This window comes from Caretta caretta, chromosome 6, assembly GCF_965140235.1.
Source record: "Caretta caretta isolate rCarCar2 chromosome 6, rCarCar1.hap1, whole genome shotgun sequence".
Taxonomy (NCBI): Eukaryota; Metazoa; Chordata; order Testudines; family Cheloniidae; genus Caretta; species Caretta caretta.
The window spans coordinates 37,100,032-37,121,865 of NC_134211.1; the positions used below are offsets into that span (position 1 = coordinate 37,100,032).

Below are 21,834 nucleotides of genomic sequence, written 5' to 3' on the forward strand. Positions count from 1 at the left end.
AAATCCAGAGTTTAGTCAAGAAGACAAAGGCCTAGCAAATAGTGAACAATATTAGCGAAGAAGCAGGATAAACAAAGGACAATCTTGCTTTTTGCTAAAATAAGCTTGGTCAGCAAGAAGCCAAGTGGAAATTATAATTGGGGGCTTTATCTCAAAGTTGCAAACAAACCTAAGAAATAAAAGGCGACCTGTTTCTTCTGTAGAAGAGGTGCCTTCCTACACACCAGTGTTGAGTTTATAAAAAAAAAATTCAAACATGTCAGTATAAAATATAATATCCTCCCTTTCACAAATATGGACCTCTCCTCCAGGCCATTGCCAGTGCCCGCCTTAAAAAACACAAACAGCCAAAAAACAATCTTTATTACTATATACATTATGTAACCTTTTGACCATTGGGTACTATGCTTATCTTGTCTTGCTGCTAGACCTAGCCAGGGGTCATTTCCCTCCGCCCATAAAATCCATATAATCCATTGTAATCAATTGTTTGGCAGTATCTCTAAGCCTAATAAACAGATAACACTCCTGCCAACGCTGTGCATAATAAATCCACGTGCTTGATTCTACCCGGTGTCCATATTTTGTTCCTTCAGTTTGTAAGCAAATCTAATGTAAAATGTCCAAAAGAGCTTTTTGAAGGGCTATGTACATCGGAGCGTTTGATATTATGAATAAAAGCCATCTTAACATTTTTCAGATTGTGAAAGTTGGATCTAGAGACAGTCCCGTTTCTGTACTCTTTTCTCCCTTTTCATTTTTATCTCCACATCCTGAGTCTAGATTATTGCCAGCATATTGGGTTATGACTATGAGTCAAAAATATTCTTTATTCCCATTTGATTTAAAAACTCCCATTAGTGATAATGTGCACTGAGGGGAGTATATATTATTTGAATTCATATTTTATGATGCATGTATAGTTTGTGAAAGTGTGTTCATGCTCAAGTTGTCAGATTTGTTTCTAAATAAATATTTTAATTGACTATGGCAATTCTTTCCGCTGCACAAACAGGAATCCATTCTCTCCAATAATACAGATTATGAGGAAGTACCTGATGTCTATGATTAATATTTTGTTTAATTCTCATTTAAGCTCTAGTTAAATTATTTCTTGAAAACTTAATTACAAAGAGAGGAAACTCCTCTCTCACATTTACAGACCAAAAAAAAAAAAAAAAACCCCCCACAAAAACTAACTCTAGATCTCTCTAGAAGAATTACCTTAAAAAAAGATTTACTTGTCAGAAGTGTTTCTAAAACATGGGGCCAAATCAAGAGCCCAGGTGATCCAATGGCAAAGAGCCTTTGTAATGCTGATAGACCCTAGTTATCAGGGCGGGAGCAAACCTGGGACCTCTGAAACTTAATGTATGAGCTTCAGCCTGCTGCAAGGGTAAATCAATTTTTTGTCAAGGTCCAAATTTCTTGGTCAAGGTACTGTCAAGGTTCAGACTCCAGAGAAAATACAAAAACAATAATAATGATACTAAGTAAATAAAAAGATGTTGTGGTCCATTCAAAAGCATCTGGTGGTCTGGATTTGGCCCATGGTCCGCCTATTGACTACCGCTGATCTACTGTGTGAACTAAAAGCCACATGGCTCTTCGCCAAGGCTGTAGCAGACTCAATCTCTAGATACCGCTAAAAGGGAACAGACCACCACACCAAGCAGGCATGGGTTAGACAAGCTAGAGGCCTTGAAAGTGTGAGTTCTGTAACTGTGAAAATGTGCGCAGTTCCTGAGAGGGAGAACCCCAAATTTTCAGTGCTTATACTGCTGCTCTCCAACGTCACAGCCTCAGTGGAGGGACTGGGTGAGGAAAGGTCAGGATACTCAGAAGGGAAGTAGTTCATATGCATGGATTTTTCCCCCCATTCTCCCAATGATCCCCTTATGAAGTCATCCTGTCTGTGGTTCAGAGAGACGTAATCTGCACCTCCCTGTGCCAGCAAGTGTGACTCTAGCTTGCACTCTCTTCAGGGCTGGAATCATATCTTCTTTTCTATCTGCAAAATACCATGCACATGCAGGCCTTCTCCCACCACTGTTTTAATACTAGTTCAGCTCCAGGGGTGAACATGACACTATACACCAGATGCCACCATTTTTAGCTCCAAGATAACTAGAGCTGTTCTGACCAGCGTCAGGCAACAGTAGTAAAAACCCCAGCAGTCATTCTACACTAGTGCTCCCAGGGTTGCTAGCACTGGGAAAACAGCAATAGGAGCCCTATGGGGAGTCGCTGTATAGTAATGACCTGAGAACTCTTGTCCAAACACAGATGTCAGAATGGTCAAACACACATAGGTGCGTCATAATAGTGAGAAATGTGGAAAAAGTATTTGATATCAAATATTATTTTGCCTCTAACTTGAAAAGGCCGAACTAATGTCAAATCTTTTTTTATCTGTTAAGAGTAAATAAACGTCAGGCCTGAATACTTGTGCTATATTCTACTTCTAGCCCACCCAAAGTTCTGCAACCAAGTTTAAAAAAAAAATTGAAAAATTCATTAATAATGTACATGCTAGCAGAATATAAAGTACACAGCCACTGTTACAAAATTAGTAGAACTTCATCAGCTCTGCAGCAAATGGATTTTTTAAAAAAACCCTGCATTAACAGACAAGATAAATAAAGCAGAGCTTTCATATTATTTTAAGTTTGCTGAATAATGTCATTACAGGATGGATAGAAGCCCTGTAGCACAGAGTTGTGGCACAGAACAATGACACCAGAGGGGGTACTCAGAGTTAGTAAAACAGAATTTATTATATCCTGTGGAGCGTTTGAAGATTTGACCCAGTGGAAATTTTCAGCAACATATGAAACATTTCCTAGTGGTGCTTGGTCCTACTGCAAATAAAGTCATGTTGCTTCACAGGGAAACAACATTATCTCAATATTAACAATAAAAATACACTCACTGATTATCCTCTGAGCCTACAGAATATAGTTAGCAAGAGAAGGTAAAAATAAAACATGATTCTTTGTTAGTGAACATGCAAAACCAGTTAATCCTCAACAGCTACCAGTTGGCTTCTCTTTCTAACATGATGCTCAGCCTTCTCACAATGTTCTTGCTCCCGTGGCAAACTTACAAATCCTAAAATTTCAAGTAATTTTGAAATAGCCGGACTGATCAATTTTTCAGACCACAGACCTGTTTGATGTAGAGTAAAAAGAAAACACCTTTGGAGTGAAAACAGGGAAAACTTTAAAGAACTGCTCTCATTTCTTCCTACTCTCCCATCTCATGGAGCAAGAGGGAGAGTAGTGAGACATGAGATTAGTGATGTTTGGGTGCACTGGGGAGGAGGAATTTGAAGCGGTAAGACACTGAAACTAATGAAGAATTAGAGGAGGGAGTGATATGGTTGGAGCAGCAGTATCTTGGGTAGGCTGCTGGGGACAAAGGTATGGCGGAGGAGGGGGGTCAAGGTGGAAAGAGTTAGAGGGTAACCAAAGTGAAGGATGAACAAGATGTAGGTAATAATGGAGATTATGAGGAAAAGGTGGATTTTGGAAGAAGAGGAAGAAGCCAGATGACTTAACAGCAAAACCAAACCAAACTAGATAGAAGTGAGAAAGGAGAGAGAAGATGCTACTGCTGCTGAGGTTGTGAGACTGGGAAACAGGGAGACTGAAGTTGTCAGTGAGATGGAGAGAGTTAAGTGGGGGGGGGAGGGAGTTATGTTTTGAAGAAACTGGGCCAAAGTCTACTCTCATACTGGTGTCAATCCAGAATGACTTAGCTTTCAGCTGAGTTATAAAAAGGTATGAAGTTAGTCCTGGTTCACACTGAAAGAGTAAAAGACATTTTGCTCACTGAGTGTGAAATGACATCAGGAACACCAAGTAGAGCTATTCAAAAGACAGTTTTATTAATCCTGAAAAAAAATGAAACAAAAAAATCTGTTTTTTCTGTCACACACCTAACAATCTCCCCACCTGCCATTATGCCGTGGAATTATGCTATTCTCAGAGACCTCTGCTGCCAAGGAGGAAGGCCTTGACTTGCCCAAATGGGGGGAAAAAAGTATATTTTACTGGGTTAATTTAAACGCCCCAACATTTGCCTTATAAGAAATGGTTATGTACTGCAGTGCACATGCCTACATTTGCATAAGTATCCACTAAATTTTGGTGCTTCAATTTTTAGACACAAGGTTTGATTTTCAGAAGTGCTGAGCACCTGCATGTCCTAATGACCTAAGTTGACATTTGGGTGCTCAGCACCTCTGAAAAAAAATCAGGCCATAAGTATTGCAAGTTGGGCGTCAAGAACTGGAGATTCCAAAATATACGTCCAAGTGTATGGACTTCCTCTTGTCTTTAAGATGAAGCAATTGTTCAAAAAACCTGCATCTAAATACAAGAACAACAATTTTAAATAAATGCAGGCCTGATACTACACAACCCTTCACTGTGCAAGTAGTTCATACTCTTGTGAATTAACCACAAATTGGGGCTGTAATCTACCAACTAAAACAGAATAAACTGACAGTCCAAACAAAAGCAGGGAATATAGCCACAAAGCAAACTGAACAAATCCTCAGTTTTCACAGTAGTTCATTATTTCTTAGGCTGGATTACAACTAATATAAAATAGAACACTTATCAGGCACAATTGCAGCAAATGTAGAAGAGGTAAATGGCTATTGTAGACTTCTAATGTATTTGTCTATTAAATGCTTTTTGAGTACACTTACAAATCCTCCAAAAGATATTCATAGGCAGGAACAGATTTTCCCACATGTATTACAAAAGCTTTCTAAAGCACCATGTATTTCCCTTTTCACTCTGTTATATTTTATAGCTTGCTAGATCAGACTATGCATGTATTATTCTTTTCAAAATCAGATAAAATTACTTTGAAAGCATTCAACTTCCTACATTAAAGAACATTTTTACTTCTCACCCAGGGGAGAAAGCCTGAAATATAGAACACCTATACACAACTAATCATATATAAGGGTTCCAGTTTCTGAGAGACTAAGTTTCAAGTTTATATTCAATTAATTAATCGCTATTACTGTTAAAATGCTTTGTTCATATACCATTCTTTGCAAAAGATTTAAGACTTTATTCAGAGAAAATAACATTGATCTCTCTCCTAAATACATATTTGAACTCTTTGGAGCACAATGGAGGAGTTAATAAATATGTTCTCATATGGGAATGAAGTGTCTCATTTCCCACTGCAATTCTTATGAACAGAACATGCCACAGGTCCAGTCAAGTTTATTTTCCTTCCACTCCAACCAGAAATCTGTGTTCACATGAATGTTATATTTTCCCCCTAGGAATATGTATTAATGCTACATTTACACAGCAGTTCTTGTTATTACAGGAAAGTGGAAGCGAACTGGGGTATAGTGAGACAAAGAATTATATGGAACTACCTGGAACTCTCCATGACATGATCTCCAGTACTTTAAAATTTGAGCTGCATAAAAAGATTTAGATTATTTTTAAAGAAGATGTAATATATTTTGGTGTTAGCTGGACTTTCACTCAAACATTCTTTAAAAACATACCCAAAGTTGGTTTTTTACTTTACTGTTTTTAGTGAATATAAGACGCTTGTTAAAAATCATAACAGAAACCCAAATTGCAAACGTTGTAAATAAAACATTACTTGCTGGACAAGATCTACATGGGAAAATTTACTACAAATTTGTTTAATTAAAAGCAAATTTAATTGTAAGTTTGTGAAATTTCTTGTGTTAGAAAAAAGAATGCTGTTTATTACAGCATAAAACCAGCATAACTGAGAGGAAAATCACACCCATTACATTATGTCTTATTGAAAGATTTTGGATTAAACCAAATTATGAATGGAAAATTACTCTCCTTTTCCCTCACCCCCCAAACACAATGAGTTATTTTCCACAACAGAACAATTTAACAATAGTAAGATCTGTTATAGTCTTAAAGGCTGGCAAACCTCCCAGACACTTGCATAAATAGAAGAAAATATAGTTACTGTTTAGAGTAGCTTAGAATGTCATTTTGAAGGGAGGAGGTTAACAGTAGAAATGCTTGTCAAACTTTGGTTTACATCCTTTCTAATAGGCAGTAACTCTTCCAATTCAGGAGTTAGAGTGCTGAAACTAAGGACAAATGACACCATCTGTTACTTCCATCCTACACAAAAAAGTTCTGTTTTAATACCAACACAAATTTTGTGCTGAAATTCTACAATCAAATGTCTGTATTCCATGCAGATTATACTACATTAACATTAAAGAAAAGTGCACTGAACAACAACCTGGAACTAATTTTGTACATTCTTATGTCTTCAAAAAAGCTTAAATAAACATGATGCTTAGAGAAGATAAAAATAGACAGCAAAATCTAGTTGTGTGCCTCTTCACAAAATTCTCTTTACAAGTTTCATATACTGTTATAAGTTCAATTGATCCATGGCTTCCTATTATACACAGTGGAGATGATTTTACAAAGGATGCCTTGTGCCTCTACACATGTGGTACACAAGATTTTTATTAATAGTACCAATTAACATCAAGTCTGGATTTAATAAAGCCATCAAATTACACAAGAGGGAATACCATAATACAGATGCTAGACAGAAATTTTGCATTAGGTGATAATAGCAATTCTAATATGACTAGATTTTCTTTACAGAACATCGTTCTGAATATGCACCACACACACTGCTATTGTATTGTATAATGACTACCTCAGCTAAACGCAGAAGCTTTGTTTCTATGAGGTTCTTAATGACGGTCTCTTATCTCTTTACTAAATTGGATTTACTCCAAGGCCTTCTCTAGACAAAACATTATCTCCAGAATACTTTGGTTTGACGATTATATCACACAAATACATGATCATCATAATAAGTTATATTCATAAATCTTAGTGAAATGACAAAATAAGATGCTCTGATTATGGATCATTAAAGCAGATGCTACCATCTGGACTACTTCAATCTTGCTTTACATACCAAATGCAGGTTAAACATGCAAACAATAATTGGGTTAACAAGGTCTATATTGAACAAAACCATAATTCACAGTGTTTCTTAGAGACCCCTCAAATTTGACAAAGGCTTTTCTATCAAAATTAAGAATTTTCTGCTGTATTTTTGCGCAGAAATTTGTGCAAATGGAGTAACAAAATGATGTTCTTTTATGGAAGTATAAGTGAGTAATTAGAGATGGGCCCAAGCAGGAATCCCTAATAAAAAAAACCTCTGCGCATTTCAGTAGTGTCCAACTTTGATCTTTGCAGATTGCCTTATGACTTAAATTTAGGATGAATCAAAACCCCCGTTCCAATTTTGAGAGTGTTAGAAATCCCAGATCGGGGTACTGCAGATTGAACCTATCTGTAGCTAGGGGGGCTCCCTGACCCCAGGAAGCAGCTCCACCCTCAAGGAATGCGAGCCTACACTGAGATTCTAGGGGAGAAAAGCAAGTCTGCTATCTGTACCACCTTCCCCTAATGCAGACTCCAGTTACCTCACATAGTCATCACTAGCTTAGCAGCATGTCCTTGGGTAGTTTGTAAAATGCCTCTAGCCTCCAATAAGGAGTTAAGGCATTGTCGCTGCCAGCACACTGCAATTTCTCAGTAGTCTGGTTTGTCATTTCCCACCCCAAACACATGCTTTAACCACTCTCCGTGGCTACCATGAGCCTTTTTAATTTCTGGGACAGCATTCAAAAGGTCCCTTCCTCCTTCTGATAGACAGCTGTTTTCTTTCCTTAATCCCCCACCTTAATCTTGGACAACTTCACATTTCACATGGATAATCCAATTTAGCACAGACACAGTGTATATTATTACAGTTGAGAAAACATGTCCCCTTAACTATCAAGCTTTCCACTCTCATTTTCTATTTAAAGAAAATGGTTATTAACAATGATACACAGCAGTTTGCATAGTACATCTTCAAACTCACATGGAAAGAAAATTAATCGAAATATTGTTCCAAGTTTTTAAGGAAGCCATGATTTTCACCATTATTTAGTTGATTGTCTGGCAGATAGCTAATTGTCTCCTTTATGTTTCAAGAGTGATTGATATTATTGTCCCAAGAAAATCATGACAAGATTAATTCTGGGCATTATTTTCATTTTTGTTGTGTGATAATTGCAATTTCTGCATTACGACCTTCAAAAATTAAACAAACATACCTCTCTCTCTCTCTCCACCTGCATGTAAATAGCTGATCTACCCCGTATGTTGTTCTTATGTATTAGTACCCATGTGTAAATGACAATGCTCTGCACTGTACTACTTTTAATTTATTACTCCCCCCCCCAAAAAAATCACAGAGAAACTACAGAAAGGAAGTCTCCAGAAGAGTCAAGAGACCGTATAAAACAGCACGAATGGAGTTAGGACTCAGTCCAGCAATTACTTATGCACCTGCTTAATGTTAAGTTAAAAAAGAAAAAAGTAGTGATGTCAAATACCCAATGCCAAAATTTAACAGACATCCCTTCTCAGTGTTATTATTGAAACCAAAAACTTACTTCAGTTCCTCAGTATAATCATAAAGAAAGAAAATACAGCCACTATTTTTGCAGGACACAGAAATTATATTTTCTATTCCTTCTGTAGGCTCTGCAAAGAGAGTTATTTAATTCTCAGGTAAAAGCTATTCTGGCATCATTGAGGATATGGGTGTACATATAGCTAGCCACGAATGAGAAAGGTAAAGTTGCCGTTAAACTAAAAACGGTCATATTCACTGTTATGCCAAATAAAATAAATCAACATTTGCCCCGGGAAGGGGGGGGGGGGGAGGAGGGAAGGGACTGGTTCTGCAAGGTGCTGAGAAGGGGTGGAGTGTGGACACTCACCCATGCTCTAATAACCTGGTGATGATGATTGATATATTTATATCTACACAGACATGAGACAGGATTAGATTAAGAGAAAACAAACGATGCAGCAACACTGTTAGAAATCATCTGTCTTCACTTAATAGCTCGGTGGTCAGCACATCATATTGCCATAACAGGGACTCTCACTAAAAAGAAAAAAAAATCAGTTCCAGTGTCACAGTGTCAGGACTCCTCTTCTGCAGAGTTCCCAAACCCCCTCTTCCAAGTTCCCTTAGAATTCCGTGATAGGTTTGGAGACAGCGTTAAATTGCTCTACGTCCCACAGTTATACTGCCATGCAATTTTTGTCGCTTCTAATACACAGGGAGGGCTGAATGGAAATTTACCGCAGTCACACCTCCCTGTGCAGAAATCGTTCTGTTGTTACAAACTAAACACATGGCTAAACACATCTATAGCACCTCACTCCAGGTTGGACTAGTGAAATGGGATTTACATGGGGATATCCTTGAAAATCTCTCAGAAGCTCCAGTTATTGCAGAATATGATTACCTACCTGCTTAGTGGAAAGAGATGGTGAGAGTCCATTGTAACCTGTGCTCCATGGGCTACTTTGGCTTACCGTATGAATTACATACGGTCTTATGGCAGAGATCAGAATAAGTGAGACTATTGACAATCTTTAGACACACTCTTGCAGACTGGAAAGATGGTGTTCTTAGTGAAGGACCCAATTTGTTCTCACTGGTGGACTGTCAACACAAGAGTTTATTAGCACCCAGATCATGGCTCATCTTTTCAATCAAATCTTGCCAAATGGGTTTAAAATTTAAGGTATTGTCTTTTCATATTTTTGAGTTATAAATGCTGACTGATTTACTTGTGTTTACACCTGGAAGCCACTCTGAAGCACACCAGTGGACAACTTTCCCAAAGATTATCAGTGAGAGTTCCTGGATGCTGAACATGGGCTGCGCGTTAACCACCGGCTAGGGGAGGCGAATCCCCCACACTGCGGCCAGTGCCCCAGGCTAGCCCCGGAGCACTGGGAGGGCTGGAGGCACCACACACAGGGAGCGGTGGTAAGCAGGGGATGGGATCGTACCTGACCGTTGGGAATGCAGTCTCCCCCCGCCTATGTGACCCGCCGCCCATGGTGCTGAGCACTTTTGAAAATTCTGGTTATAAACACGTTCAACTCATATGTGTTGCATTACATATAAGCATGGCTGGACTAAGTCAGAACTGCGATGGCACACTTACAAGGAACCGATGCATGCTGTTGTAAGTGGTGATGATTCAGTGGGGTACATTTCCCGCTGGGGCAGAACCAAGCCAATGCCGCAGCACTACAGGTGCACTTCGCTGCTGGAAATGCTGGCTCTGAATCCCCTTTCTGGACTCATTTACACCTGTGCAAAGGGAAGGTGTCTTGCACCTTCTGGAGTCATTTACATTTGTGCAAAGGGAATGTAAAACGCATTCTGATTGGTTAGAATTTTAACTATATAAATGTTAGAATAAATATACGTTAGCATTTTCCACTCACTTTTCACAGTTGTAAAAGGATGCCAACAAATATTGGGTAGTGAAGCATCTGGCCCCCTTTCTTTATAATGGGATGTGAAAGTGAAGGATGGAATTTCAAAGACAAAGAGATGCCTACTTCCTCTTAAAATGAACTGAGACTGAGGTCCAAACCCTCTCGGTGGCTTTAAAAATCTCCCATGTAATGACCCAGATCCAGATATGGTAAATATATTCTGCCTACCTTAACTACCCCTGTAATTCCAGTTGGACAGGATAGTCTTCTTCATTTCCTGTCCTCCTAAACAGGAGAGGAAGGGAAGAAGCTACTAAACAGTTTTTTGGGGTTTTTTTCGGTTGTGCCAGGTTAAAGATCTGCTATGTTTCACCCAGAAGGGGCTCTTTTGTAGAGGTAAATGAAGTCATCCTTATGAATAAGTAATTAAACATTCGTAGAGCCTTTTGCAGTGGAAGTTTCTTATGTAGAGGGGCAGTATAATTTCCAGGGGTCAAGACAGACACCCTAAGAAAAAGGCTGGAGATACTTGCAACACATGAACTGGACTAATATTTCCCGATTCAGCACAGCACTTAAGCATGTGCTTAACTTTAACACCACACTTAATTCTAAGTAAGTAGGAGGGTTCCTTATGGTGCCCGATTTCGGCCAGCAGAGGTTGAATGGAAAGCCTATGCTCAAAATACTTAGTCACCATAAAAATTTAAGAATGATATAGCTGTGGGGTGCTATTGTTTTTAGCTGTTATTTGGTACTCTCTTCTGCTAACAGTCAGTGCAGTGCACAAATACACTAGACAGGATTTATAATGAATATTCCAATAAAACACAAAGCAACTCTGAAATGGAAAAGACGAAAGGTAAGAAGATAACAGATGTGCTTGATTTATACCCACTCCCGTGAATAATTTTAGCTCAGTTAATGTCACCTGGTTATTGCAGGAGTAAATCTGCTATTGTCCCTGTGCCATATATTATGGCTTAAACACATTACTCCACCATCAGAGTTTGGTAATTTTAAATTTAATTGACAGTTCCACCTGTTACTACTGCAAACTCTTTGACTGGGCAGAAAAAGTCAAGTACCCAACATGTATGCGATTTAAACTCTTTACACTTCTCTATGGGCTTCCAGTCAGGATACTAAGTGCTTCACAAATTTAACCCTTCTGCCAGGCAGTTAATGGAAACAAAAAGGGCTGGGGGTTCAGTATATCTAGGTCCCTCTTGACGAACACCTAAACTGGTTCAAGCCCCGAGCCAGAATCCTGGGGAAACTAAATGCACCATCCCCAAGTGCCCTTACCAGGCAGAACTGCCCCAATCTCAAACACTCAGACCATGTACAGACAAGGAAATCCTTATTAGGGAAAAAGGAACACATTTAAACAGATGTATAAATATGTACAGAATATAAATGCAAATAAAGAATAAAATACTCCAATAATTTTGGCAGTAGTCCATCTAACTCCCTTCCTACCCATAGGTGAGACTGTCCCACGCATAGCTCCCTAACTGCACCACCACACCAATCAACTGACCCCCATTCAGAACCTGGATGAGAGAGTAGCAACATAGTCCACATGTCTCTTTGCAGGTCTGTCTCCAGTCCCAATGGAAGGCGCATGTCTGGTCTAACCTGGAAGTGCCACAACTTAACCCATTTTAGTGATTCAGATTTATTAAGGTGCTGAGTGAGCAGGGCCTCACCAGAGCCTGCTCAGCTCTGCTGTTGTCCTCTGCATCATCTCTCAACACAAAGTCCTCAATCCGTATTGTCTGCACATAGGACCCTTGAGCAGTGTCCTAGCTGCTTGGAAAGAGCTCTTGCCATAAGGTATGCTTCTATGGGAGTCCACTACTCCACAAAATCCATGGTGTTACAAGAACAATTGTGGGTAGGTAGCCTATGTAAATAAGGCTTTTTGTGGCAACCCCTTTCATCAATGGAGGAAGTAGAGAGATATTCTACCCTGGAGCTTCTGGCCATAGGACATACACAAATATCAAAATATTAAGCCTTACATCATTCCCCCCGTCCCCCCCCCCACCCCCCGAGTAATATTATCTGTTTTACAAATGGCAAACCTGAGGCACAGAACACAGATCTCCATACTGCCAGTTCTATAAATCCCTAATTGGTAACTTGACAAATCATGAATATAAAACAGGCAATAGGCAAGTTGATCTAGAAGTTGCATAGGCTTTGCTGATTTTGTTGTTTTTAAACAAAACTTATCTTTGCAATTAAAGCATCTTGTGCTCATTGGCTTCTACATATCAATGAATTGCCAAATAGATTTGTAGCGCTACTGGAGAATGATTTTATAGCAAAACAAAGTGCACAACATCCACACAAACAAAGGAGAAAGAATTGCACCAAGAACACAAGAGAATGTAAATACAAATATTGAGCTAAAAATCTCCGGGAATAGTCATTTAGCTACAATAAGTGCCTTCATTTTGTTGTTTAACATGCACCTACATAAAAGCTGGAGGAGGAGACAGGAACTACTATACTGTAAAGAGGAAAATTATGCAGCCAGAGTTCATCAAAGACATCTTATCTCCTTCGTTGTGGGGGATGAAATAAAGTCAAAGAGCTAATCATCCAGGGAAAAATATGGTCTCAATTATTGCTTCAGGCAATGCCTCAAAATAAACTGGCAAGCTGATGTAGCATAGAAAAGATAATATACCACGGAAAGATATTGCAAGCTGGAGGGAATTTAGAGAAGAGCAACAAAAAAGTATTGCGGGTTGGAATTCTTGGATTTTGAGAGATTAAAAAAAGCTAAATATGCATAACTTGGCTATTCAACTATTTTGGGAAGTCAAGGATGGCAAGGGGGAGACATGACAACATCTACAAGTATCTGAATGGTGTAACCTCATTTGTATGATGTTTCTGGAAGTGTTTTTTGAAGCCTTTTATCTTTCCCCCAAATTGTGAGCATTGCAGGTTGTTTTGTATCTTAGTGCATTTACTTTCCAAGTTACCATTTTGTAACTTTAAAAAATACAGAGAGGCCTTGTGCGATAAACTGCATTTAACGACAGGTTTCAGAGTGGTAGCTGTGTTAGTCTGTATCAGCAAAAACAACGAGGAGTCCTTGTGGCACCTTAGAGACTAACAAATTTATTTGGGCATAAGCTTTTGTGGGCTAGAACCCACTTCATCAGATGCATGGAGTAGAAAATACAGTAGCAGGTGTATATATATTAGACACACACACACACACACAGTACATGAAAAGATGGGAGTTGCCTTACCAAGTGGTGGGGTCAGTCTAACGAGACAATTGAGTTCTGACATTAGGAATTATAACATTCAAAAACCAGTAGGAGAACACTTCAACCTCCCTGGTCACTCAATAACAGACTTAAAAGGGCAATTCTTCAACAAAAAAACCTTCAAAAACAGACTCCAACATGAAACTGCAGAACTGGAATTAATTTGCAAACTGGACACCATCAAATTAGGCCTGAATAAAGACAGAGTGGATGGATCATTACAAAAACAGATTTTACCATGCTAATTTCCCCCTACTGTTACTCATACCTTCTTGTCAACTGTTTGAAATGGGACACCCTCATTACCACTACAAAAGAGTTTTTTCCTCCCTTGGTATTCTACTATTAATTGAATTGTCTTGTTAGACTGACCCTGCACTTGGTAAGGTGACTCCCATTTTTGTACTATGTGTATAGTGTACACACACACACTACTGTATTTTCCACTCCATGCATCTGATGAAGTGGTTTCTACCCCACAAAAGCTTATGCCCAAATAAATTTGTTAGTCTCTAAGGCGCCACAAGGACTCCTCGTTGTTTTTGCATTTAATTAGAATGTGCCTATGTTTATATTTTTGTGATCCTTCATGCAGCTTGTCACACATGTGGTGTACGTCATCCAATGCATTAAATGCCCCAATAACTGCGTGGGTGAAAGCAGACAATCACTATGCTCTCAAATGAACTTACACAGAAAAATAATAAAAGACAAAAACACTATCACCTGTGGGTGAGCACTTTTCACAAAATGATCACTCCATACCTCACCTCTCAGTCCTCATCCTCAAAGGAAACCTGCACAATACCTTCAAAAGAGGAGCCTGAGATCTTAAATTTATAACTTTGCAAGACACTAGATACTCATGGTTTAATAAAGGCATTGATTTATGGCTTATTACAACAATATGTATCCCACTAACCCCCTTCTTTTGTCCTATGACTGAAGAGGTGTTAATGGGCCACTTCACCTTGAATAGTCCCTTAGAATATGTATTAATGACTTATGCAAAACAATATATGCCACCTTGTATTTAGCTGTGACACTCCCTGTACCTTTACCAGAGATGAAGAAGAGCTCTGTCTAGCTTGAAAGTTTGTCTCCTTCACCAACAGAAGTTCTTAATAAAGATATTACCTCACCCACCTGGCATGAGGGAATGTATTTTTACCATAAAGAAAGTATTTTCCTATATTTTAAAGGTTATCATCTCTATTTGGATAAATACTGAATGCTCTGAATTATATTTAAAAACTTAAAAAATAGACATCTAAAAGGAGGTGATGATTGTAGACCCTGAATCTTGTAAACTGATTAATATCCAAGCCTAGGAAAGCCCCACTGCAATACCCGTACAGTTTCATCATTCCAGCGTAAGCTGTGTAGAGGTGAAAAGCAAGGGTGGCTTCTTCCCAAGTGGAATGTCTGACACTCAGCTCAGGAAGCAACTCTGGGCCAGTGGAGCCTCTCTTCACCTTAACCCACTATAAACACAGACATCTGATAAATGGTCTTGCTCTCCGAATGTGTGAAAGCTCTCATAAATATGATGTAATTTTAGTGGGTTAAGTAGACATATTAAACTGTCTCACCGTTTTTCCTTCCTTCTCACATCACTGTCACCATAAGATTTGTATTTAAACAGGTTTTTCCTTTATGAAAGGCAGCATGACTAGTGGTTAAAGCATATTAAGAGTTGTAGGTGCTAATCCTGTCTCTGCCACAGACTCTGTACATTGGTGGACATGTCACTTCACCTCTCATTATTATTGATTGGTATTGCAGTAGAGCCCTGCAAATCCTCAGATATCCATGGACCATTTTTGCAGATCATGGATTGGATGTGGACAGAAATTTTGTATCCACGCAGGGCTCTAGCTAAAGGCCCCAATCAAGACCAGGATCTCAATGTGCTTGGTCACTGCCAAAACATTCTAAGAGAAAGTGCCTGTCCTGAAAAGTTCGCAACCTAAGGGGCTGTCTACATGAGGACACTCAGGAGAGCAAAGACAAATTAACTAAAGGTATGAAGTTAAAGCATATTAAATCCCTTTGTGGATGCTCATTGAGAAGTAAAGTGTCTGTTGTTTGCTTTATCATCTGGGGATTAAATGGCAGAGTCAGACATAGAAACACAGGTTTTCCTGATTCACCTGCAAAATGGGGACAAAACCCTACACTACAGAGGCACTGTAATGCTTTACACTAACAACTGCAAATTCAATTCAAGAACACTACCCTGAGTTTCATCCTGCACCCTGACACCACTTCCATCTTCTCAGGTCATCAGGCTCTCAGGCCTGTGTCATTGTGGGCTCTAGGATATTTAATTCAGATACTGATAACATTGGTCTCTCCCCACTTCTAAATTAACTCCTCAATGCCTTTTGATTTCAACGTGCTTTTTAAAGTTATGTTTACTGTTGGCCCTGTGAATATTACTTCCCATCCCATTCACTCTGTCTTCTTTGTAAAAGTTTCGGAATCAACCTGTTCTACTGTCAGCTAGTATATACACATAACACACACATTTACTGCAGCTTCTTAATACCAAAAGAAAAATGAGAAGAGAAGAAAGTTCCCCTAAAAAGACCACAATCAGCAACTGAATGCAATTCAAGAACCGTATCGGGTTATTACAGTATGTTTTCTAATGCAAATCTCACACCATAGACAAATTTAATTTTTTTAAAGTTAATATTAAAATTATCTAATATACAGGTTACTATACTTGATCTTAACCATTAGCTACACAGACACCCCTATCCACTAGTTTACCTACTGTATTTTCTCTTGCCATTTAAAAAATCCTAGGACAGTGAATTTGATAGGGTCCTAAGCATAGTCAACACTCATGGAATAAGAGATCATTTGACATCGCCCCATACTTTTGCCGCCCATATCTTCCCGGGTTGAAAAAGTATGTAGATGTACCCTAACGCACAAGTTCTAGAGCTACAGCTACACCACTATAGTGTAGACACTTGCTACAGCGACAGAATGTTTTTTTCCACCACTAGAGTAAATCCACCCCTTGAGAAACATCACATAAGTCACTGGAAGAATTCTTGAGTCAACTTAGCAGTGTCCATACTGGGGCTTAGGTTGGCTTAGCTATGTGACCTCTGTGATTTATGCAGGGGCCACTGTGGCTGTCTCCGGGGCCAGCTACTCAAGTGGCTCTGGGACAGCCACCCTAGCCACTGCTGGAGCGGCCCAAGGGACAGCCACACCAGCCACTGCTCCGGTGGCCTCCAGCCCCAGCCAGGGCAGCCATGGTTCGCAGCCCCTGGCAGCTGATGCCTCTGGTCCTGGGGTGCCCCCCCATGCCCTGCCCCCTGCAGCAGCAGCCCCCACCAGGTCCCCGCAAGATTTAATCACAGGTATTTTTAGTATAAGTCATGGACAGGGCACGGGTTGTGAATTTTTGTTTATTGCCCATGCTCTGTCCATGATTTTTACTAAAAATACTGGTGACTAAATCATAGCCTTATCCATGAGTGCTTAGCTAGGTCAAACTAATTTTTAGGTGTAGATGGGGCCTTGGATACAACAAAAGTCAAGCTCCTGAGAGTTTAGAATTGATCTATTGTTGTGTAGTGAAAAAAATAATCTCCCATTGTTCCATATATAGTGTCTGTCCTCTTAACTATTTTATTCCCTTTGGTAACTTATTTTCTGAATTTGTCATTGGATAAATTTCAGAGTAGCAGCCGTGTTAGTCTGTATCCGCAAAAAGAAAAGGAGGACTTGTGGCACCTTAGAGACTAACAAATTTATTTGAGCATAAGCTTTCGTGAGCTACAGCTCACTTCATCGGATGTATCCGTAGCTCATGAAAGCTTATGCTCAAATTAATTTGTTAGTCTCTAAGGTGCCACAAGTCCTCCTTTTCTTTTCATTGGATAAACACTTCCAGCCAACATTACATAAAGTATACCTGAATCCAGATTTCTTTCATTCTTGCAGCAATGAGAACAAAAAACAAACAAACAAAGCAGGACTGAATGCTGAAAGCACAGCAGTGCTATGAATTGCAGGTCATGCAACAATATGCACATTCCTCTCTTCCACTTAACTAAGTTTGGCTACACCAGGATGTACTCAATGACAGCACATACTCTGAATCAACAGCCTTAAGTCAATAAACGAGTTTATTAACCCACCAGCACAAATTCCCTTTTAAAGCCTTCTTAACCTACAAGAATAAACATGCATAAGGGAGTCTCTACATGAGTCATTTTCATTTAAAAGTAATGTCTCAATGTTACTGGCGAAAGAATAAAAGTCCCTATAATGCAACAAAACAAAAAAGGAACCAGGAAGCCCCAGCTTTGCACTTAGTTTACAGACACTCATATGACTGAAGGGATTTTTAAACCCCTTGCACACGTCTAACAAAACACTTACAACACCTTAAAATCATTAACAAACGCCTCCAAGAACAGCCTGTGAGATGGGTGTTTACACAGAGGGGAAACTGAGCCACGGAAGGCTGGATTACTGCTGGCTGTTACGCTGAAGTGAGTCACGCCCGCCCTGGCACCAGCGCTGAAACTGAGCGCAGCCCTGGGCTCATGGAGCAGCGAAGTGAGGTGCCCGAGGCCACACCGCCAGGCAGTGGCCGAGGCTGGGGCAGCGCAGAGTTCAGCGCGCCCCGCAGCCTGGTCCCACGCAACCCCAGGCTCGCCCGGGGCACAGCGGGCGAGAGAACCGCTGAGGGTGTCTTGGAGGAGACCCCAGCCCAGCCCGTCCCCCAGGTGAGCCAGCACTGGCCGAGTTACCGTTTGCTGGCGGGGGCTGCCCGGCGGCACTGACCTGAGCGGCCCGGTTCCCCTCGGCGTGGCGCCCCGGGGCGCGCGCTTTGCCCCGGCCGGCGCAGGTGCGCGGGCGCTTTGCTCACGCCCGGGGCTGGAGGAGACGCGCGCGCAGCGGCCGCCCCTGGCCGCGCACTGGCCCCTGCGCCCGGCTGCCTCGGGCGAGTGGACTCCGGCGGCCCGCGTCCGAGCGCCAGCGCCATTGGTTCTGGGGACGGGACCGGCAGGCAGCTATTGTTCCCACGTGATTCGGAGTGGGAGCGGGGGGGAGGCAGTCCGGGGCACTGGCTCGGCGGCGCTGCTGCGGGGCAGGTATTCCCCCGGGCGCGGGCACACGGGAGAAAGGGCTGAGAGCAGCCCCGGGGTCACTGGCTGCACACGGGGGCAGTTTTAGCAACACTTTTGCAGGAACAAGGGGAGGCCGGGCGGGTGGTGTTTCTTGCCGGTTAGACCTTTCCCGTTCAGCAGGTACATTCGGGTGCAAACTTTCCACACTTTTCGCTACAGAGTATTTGGTTTAACAGGCTTTCATGGGTGCAGTAAAATGCCAACACGTAGGTCTCGTCTGCACCCAGAGTTGTACAGTACCTCTCTAGTGGTGTAGTTAACGTGGTGCAAGCCCCTTAGCGTGGCTGCAGTTGTACTGGTCTAAAAGTGGAAATAGTGGTGTAGCTTACTTCCAGACAGGAAGGGTAATAAACTACATCAATGTAAGCACTTTTAGACTGGTTATAATTGCATCCATGGTGGAGGTTGTACCAGTATAACTTTAAAAGTAAAATATCACCCCCAACCAAAATAGTTATATCAGGGTTTGGTTACAAAGGGATGGAAGGAATCACGACCTATTTTGAGCTCTGCTATTGACTCCCTGTGTGACAGTGGACAAGTTGTGATCATTGCTACTTTGTGCCTCAGTTTTCTTGTCTGTAAAATGGGATCATTAATACTTTCTCTACCTCTCAGCAACGTTTTGAGCCTTAACTCATTCATATTAGTAAAGTCTATCTATCTAGGCCTTGGTCTACACTAGGAGTTGAGGTCGAATTTAGCAGCGTTAAATCGATTTAACCTTGCACCCGTCCACACACGAAGCCCTTTTTTTCGACTTAAAGGGCTCTTAAAATCGATTTCCCTACTCCACCCCCGACAAAGGGATTAGCGCTTAAATTGGCCTTGCCGGGTTGAATTTGGGGTACTGTGGACGCAATTAGACGGTATTGGCCTCCAGGAGCTATCCCAGAGTGCTCTATTGTGACCGCTCTGGATAGCACTTTCAACTCAGATGCACTGGCCAGGTAGACAGGAAAAGGCCCGCAAACTTTTGAATTTCAATTTCCTGTTTGCATGGTCACCTACAGCTTGCCATGGCGGCCAGAGCTCATCAGCAGAGGTGACCATGATGGAGTCCCAGAATCGCAAAAAAGCTGCAGCATGGACCGAACGGGAGGTACGGGTACTGATTGCTGTATGGGGAGAGGAATCCGTGCTATCAGAACTCCGTTCCAGTTTTCGAAATGCCAAAACATTTGTCAAAATCTCCCAGGGCATGAAGGACAGAGGCCATAACAGGGACCCAAAGCAATGCCACGTGAAACTTAAGGAGCTGAGGCAAACCTACCAGAAAACCAGAGAGGCAAATGGCCGCTCCGGGTCAGAGCCCCAAACATGCCGCTTCTATGATGAGCTGCATGCCATTTTAGGGGGTTCAGCCACCACTACCCCAGCCGTGTTGTTTGGCTCCTTCAATGGAGATGGAGGCAACACAGAAGCAGGTTTTGGGGACGAGGAAGATGATAGCTCACAGCAAGCAAGCAGAGAAGCTGGTTTTCCCGACAGCCAGGAACTGTTTCTCACCCTGGACCTGGAGCCAGTACCCCCCGAACCCACCCAAGGCTGCCTCCCGGACCCGCCAGGCGGAGAAGGGACCTCTGGCGAGTGTACCTTTTAAAATAGTATACATGGTTCAAAAGCAAGCATGTTTAATGATTAATTTGCCCTGGCATTTGCGGCTCTCCTGGATATACTCCCAAAGCCTTTGCAAAAGGTTTCTGGGGAGGGCAGCCTTATTCCGTCCACCATGGTAGGACACTTTACCACTAGCATGTACCAGGCCAGTAGCACGTACTTGGGAATCATTGTAGAACAAAGCATTGCAGTGTATGTTTGCTGGCATTCAAACAACATCCGTTCTTTATCTCTCTCTGTTATCCTCACGAGAGTGATATCATTCATGGTCACCTGGTTGAAATAGGGTGCTTAAGGGGTGCCCGTTCCTGATCGGCTGTTTGCCTGTGGCTGAACAGAAATGTTCCCTGCTGTTAGCCACGGGGACGGGGGAGGCGCTAGCCACGTGGTTGGGGGAGGCAAAATGCGACCTTGGAACGAAAGCACATGTGCTGTGTATGTAATGTTAACAGCAAGGTTTACTGTGAAAGAGTGTACCCATTGTTCGATAAAATGTGTCTTTTTAAATACCACTGTCTCTTTTTTTTTTCCTCCACCAGCTGCATGTGTTTCAAGGATCACAGGATCTTCTCCTTTTTAGAGGCTAGTGAAGATAGAAGGCGAAAAAAAATGCACTTATGATGAAATGTTCTCTGAGCTCATGCTGTCCTCCCACACTGACAGAGCACAGACGAATGCATGGAGGCAGACAATGTCAGAGTGTAGGAAAGCACAAAATGACCAGGAGGAGAGGTGGAGGGCTGAAGAGAGTAAGTGGCGGGCTGAAGCTGAAAGGTGGCGGCAGCGTGATGAGAGGAGGCAGGATTCAATGCTGAGGCTGCTGGAGGATCAAACCAATATGCTCCAGCGTATGGTTGAGCTGCAGGAAAGGCAGCAGGAGCACAGACCGCCACTACAGCCCCTGTGTAACCAACCGCCCTCCTCCCCAAGTTCCATAGCCTCCTCACCTAGACGCCCAAGAATGTGGTGGGGGGGCCTTCCGCCACCCGGCCACTCCACCCCAGAGGATTGCCCAAGCAACAGAAGGCTGGCATTCAATAAGTTTTAAAGTGTTGTGTGGCCTTGTCCTTCTCTCCTCCACCACCCCTCGTGGGCTACCTTGGTAGTTATCTCCCTATTTGTGTGATGAATGAATAAAAAATGCATGAATGTGAAGCAACAATGACTTTATTGACTCTGCAAGTGGTGATCGAAGGGAGGAGGGGAGGGTGGTTAGCTTACAGGGAAGTAGAGTGAACCAAGGGGCGGGGGGTTTCATCAAGGAGAAACAAACAGAACTTTCACACCGTAGCCTGTTCAGTCACGAAACTGGTTTTCAAAGCTTCTCTGATGTGCACCACGCCCTCCTGTGCTCTTCTAACCGCCCTGGTGTCTGGCTGT

The 21,834-nt window shown here is 41.7% G+C and overlaps 1 protein-coding gene and 1 long non-coding RNA gene across 4 annotated transcripts in view; one reads left to right on the top strand and one right to left on the bottom strand.

Annotated features, from left to right (window-relative positions):
- PPFIBP2 (PPFIB scaffold protein 2) overlaps positions 1-18,571 on the bottom strand; it is a 222,714-nt gene extending 204,143 nt beyond the window's left edge. Inside the window, exon 1 of one of the 2 annotated variants that reach the window (XM_075129436.1) lies at positions 18,488-18,571. The gene's annotated coding sequence lies outside the window, so the exon portion shown is untranslated. The remainder of the gene's footprint in view (positions 1-18,487) is intronic. The other variant, XM_048852573.2, reaches the window with a different exon arrangement.
- On the top strand, positions 18,205-21,619 carry LOC125638044 (uncharacterized). 2 transcript variants are annotated; one of them, XR_012668908.1, is made up of 3 exons: positions 18,205-18,429; positions 19,848-19,936; positions 20,994-21,619. It is a non-coding gene; the product is annotated as an uncharacterized LOC125638044 (long non-coding RNA). The 2 variants fall into 2 exon arrangements; XR_012668907.1 differs by lacking the exon at positions 18,205-18,429 and adding an exon at positions 18,595-18,798.
- The last annotated feature ends 215 nt before the right edge of the window (positions 21,620-21,834 follow it).